Source organism: Aplysia californica, unplaced genomic scaffold (assembly GCF_000002075.1).
Source record: "Aplysia californica isolate F4 #8 unplaced genomic scaffold, AplCal3.0 scaffold00587, whole genome shotgun sequence".
In the NCBI taxonomy this organism is placed as follows: Eukaryota; Metazoa; Mollusca; class Gastropoda; order Aplysiida; family Aplysiidae; genus Aplysia; species Aplysia californica.
The window spans coordinates 232358-236570 of record NW_004797857.1 but is presented as its reverse complement, the minus strand read 5'-3'; positions in this window follow the sequence as shown (position 1 = coordinate 236570).

The following is a 4213-nucleotide window of genomic DNA, read 5'->3' as shown; positions in this document are numbered from 1 at the left end:
CCCCCCCCCCCCCCCCCCTTTAACCAACCTTTTTTCTCCCACGGAAAATGACCTTAGCCAGATCCATGTACGTATATACATGTATTTATCACCAACTTTTTGCCGATATTTGAAAAGAAATTGTTAGAAAACTGATTACACAACATTAGCATGCATGCACTTTTTTTCTTGCAAATTGCCTTTTCAAGCACTTATTCTATTTCTGGAACCGTTCAAAGGTGACACTTTTCCTTTAAGTTCCTTTAAGTTTTGATTGTAGTTGAAATCTCGTCGCCTAAGAACTATTTTGGCCAAAGTGTACTTAACTATAGAGTGCATTTTGGACAAAATAGACCTGGGACGACGATTTATTTTCCTACAGTTTCACCGGCAACGCACATCAAAAAAAGAAAGGGAAAAAAAAAACAAAAAAAAGGAAAGGAAAAAAACAAACAAAGAAAAAACGTATGGGACTCCAAATGCGTACGCGTTGGTTTGGTTGGAATTACAATGACGCGCTGTGTGTTTACTGGAGGCGAGAAATGTTCCTCGTATTTCTAAGGTCGCCAACCTTGTACAAGCTTAAAGTTTACATTATAATCCCCCCCTCCCCAAACTTTTTATTCAATAGATCTACACAACAGAAATTTGCCCTAGGCCTGTTTTGATCACGTTTACCTTCCATTTGTGTTTCCTTGTGACTGTCTACGATTTCCTTCAAAGTTTGCTATATATTATTATGTCTATACGTGTGAGTGCACGTCTGTTTGCTTGTGTATGTGTCTTTGTATGTGTTTTGTGAGTTGTGTGTGTGTGTGTCTGTTTGTGTGTGTGTGTGTGTGTGTATGTGTGTGTGTGTGTGTGTATGTGTGTGTGTGTGTGTGTGTGTGCGCGCGCACTTGCGCGCACGCTTAAGGTGTCAAATAGTGAAAACACATAGGAGCAATGAGAGAGAATAAATAAGAAGAAAGCACTCAATGAACTCTGAATGTGTGTTCTTCAACTGAAACTTGTTTTGCTCACAAGTACCAGTCACAAGTTATTGTATCTATTGCTTCTATATCAATCTATTAAGCAACCTATACATCTCCATTCAAAACTGTTCCTTCTGTTTGAACGTTCCTCTGTTTATCACCCCGTCCTGCTATCCATGTACATTATATACTACATGACGTATTTTGTTGTTTAGCGTATTATCTTTATTTTACTTTAATGGGTGGCCATCGAGATTTACAGTGTGTGCAGATGTGTGTGTGTGTGTGTGTGTGTGTGTGTGTATGTGTGTGTGTGTTGATTTGTGCGTGTGTGTGCGTGTGTGTGTGCGTGGGTGCGTGTGTGTTGATTTGTGTGTGTATGTGTGTTCATGCCTGCATTTTGTCTGTGCGTGCTTATTTGCGCGCGCCCACGTGTGTATGTGTGTGTGTGTGTGTGTGTGTGTGTGTGTTTGTGTGTGCGTGCGCGCCTGCGTGCGTGCGTTTGTGCGTGCCTGCGCGCGCGCGTACGTGTACGTGTGCGAACAAATTTTTCCTTGGATGTTTCAATAATTTATTGTTGTATTTGCAGATTTTTTTTTCTTAGAATAGGAAACAAATATATCAAAATACCTTGTCTCCCCGTTATTTTTTAAAGACCATTTAAAAAAGCGTTTAAGTTTGATCGCTTACATGTAGTCTCCTACCTATGCGTGACGAAAGTGACAAAAATAGAAGTGTGTGTCCAGTTTCTGTCGGTCTTTCTGTGGCATGGACTGATGTAAAGCTGAAGATCGCCACAGAAAGATATTTATAGTCCACAAGTATTTATTTCAGCATTTCTGAACAGCTTTGATTTATCACATTTATGTTGTTGTGAGTTTGTTTTGCCCTTTCTAAATTATGCTCGTATGAATTCTGGTACCGAGAGTCTAATTAAATACATTAGTTTTTAAATTATACTTGGTGTCGAGTTATTTTTTTATTTTATTTTTTTGTTATCAGAGAGATTTTCACTCTTTACTGAGTGGGCGGTTGGCGGATTTCTTAGTGTGATTTTTTTTTTTTTTTTTTTGGGTGGGGGCACTTCTTTCCTGTCAAACATGCTATCTCCCTTATCTCTCTTCCTTCTTTTATTTATGCTACTCTCAAGTAACATCTCTAACCGTCAGCTTTCATAATGACCTATTTGTGTTGCAAATGCCGCAAAACCCTTACTCAAACTCAGACTCAAAACTGTTTATTGCAGCTGAACGATTTGATTTGGATTCTGCAATGGCTTTCGACATGAAAATTCAATTGGTAAGAAGCTGCATATTGCGTTCCTCGATAATTTATGTCACAGCACGATTTTGCGAGGTGAATATAATAAAAAATCGTTGGCAAATCCTATTATGTATGCACCAAGCTTTTACTGTTTTTAATCATAGCCAAAAGAGCAACAATATCCCAATGACCCCGTGTCACTCTTTTTTTTTTTTTTTTTTTTTTGGAGGGGGGGTGTCACTCTCTCGGTCAGCACTCGCATTTACTGGACAATCGTCAGCTTAGTGGGAATCATGTTCAGCTGCTGTAGCGGTGGCCCTGGTTCGAGTCATCAACGAGGTAGTTTGGAACATGAGTTCTTTGAGGGTTTTTATGGCTACGTACTTGCACACATGGTTTTGTCGTGTGGATGACTGCACGACGTCAAATCAAGGATCATTATTTCATAAATAAACGCGCTGTGTTGGAAAGGGCGTCAATTTAATGATAGGTAGCATTTGAATATTGCAAAAAATAGTACATATGCCCGCACATCAGCAAATTCTATGCGTTTTACAGTCTATTTTAATACAACCACAGACCCCACAACACTCAGAAAAGTATCCTTTTCCAGGGAACCACACAGAGCAAAAAGCTGAGTAAGCTCTCAGACTTGAACAATCCGACATGATTTTTGCTGTTTATAACCGGGTAACAATTTCCACCTGGGTGTAGTGAAGAAAATTCGTGTAAACGCCTATCCCAAGGACACAACGTTGGGCCGCTGGCGGGGTTTCAGCTCCTGAGCCTTTTACTTTTAATTTCGATCCCAACTGCCTGACTAAAATGCCACCGACGCCATATACATTGAATACACCATAGCAGCGTCTGTGATGCAGCAATAATGCTCAGATAACGTGAGTTGCATGTGGGGAGGATGTTTATCGAGTGTCTCCGTCTGTCTGCTGGGATGCTGTATCCTTATCAGTCCGGGTTGGCCCTGACACGCAGGGTTGAAGCAGTCCGCCTCCTTGATGATCCAAATAGTGTCGGTATGGGTGCAAAACACCTACAGTTATATAATATAGACACAATGCAAGACGGATAGGTATTTTATAGGCTGCACTAAAGTACCTCAGGGATATCCAACCAACTGGTAATTGGCATGATCAGAAAGCAGACCCTTACTTGGATCCTGGAGAGGAGGGGGGAGCAGCTATGGCATTGTGCCGCCTGCAATGATGCCTATTCTCCAACTAAGTAATTAAGTAAGTAAGCGTTTTCCTTTTTGATTATAAGTAGAAAGATGGCCCAGTATAGACATCTAGCCCGGATGTATACGTTTTCAGCTACAGCGCTTCGGTATAGGATAAGACCAAGACTTCATGATTTCCATAATTATGGAAACAACAGAACGTAATACTTTTTCTGGAAGAGTTTTTATTGCAAAAGTATGATACTACAGAACTGACATCAATGTCGTAAAAAATATAATAATGTACAATTCATTGCTCATATTTACATACATTAAAAAAAACAGAGAAAGGTTTTCTGTTGGCATGTCTTAAGTAAGCAACATAACATTAGGCCCCGCGCACACTAGAAAAATTCCCACTTGTCTCCAGGCTGACGTCACATGATGGTGAAGAGAGAGGAACGAGGAAAACTTGTCTCATTTGCATACTCGAAAGGGTAATGCGAGTGGAAATGTTCCTAGCATGCATGGGACCAACCCGGGCTGAATATGATACGACGTACCAACAGAATGGCAGATATACTCAATAAAAATTATCCCCACACGGTTATGGAACTCTGTCTTCTGCGTGCAACGGCGAAGCACCTGGCCCCTACAAAATTAAATATAGTGTATAGGCATCGTGGTGAAATCAGGTGCTCGTCAAAATAATGAAATCGAAGTAAACAGTATTTTTTTTCTTCGAGGCAATTTTTATCAAATCGCATGTTAACGTATCTGGGTACGCATTTGATATGTACATTGTGTGTGTGTGTGGGGGGGG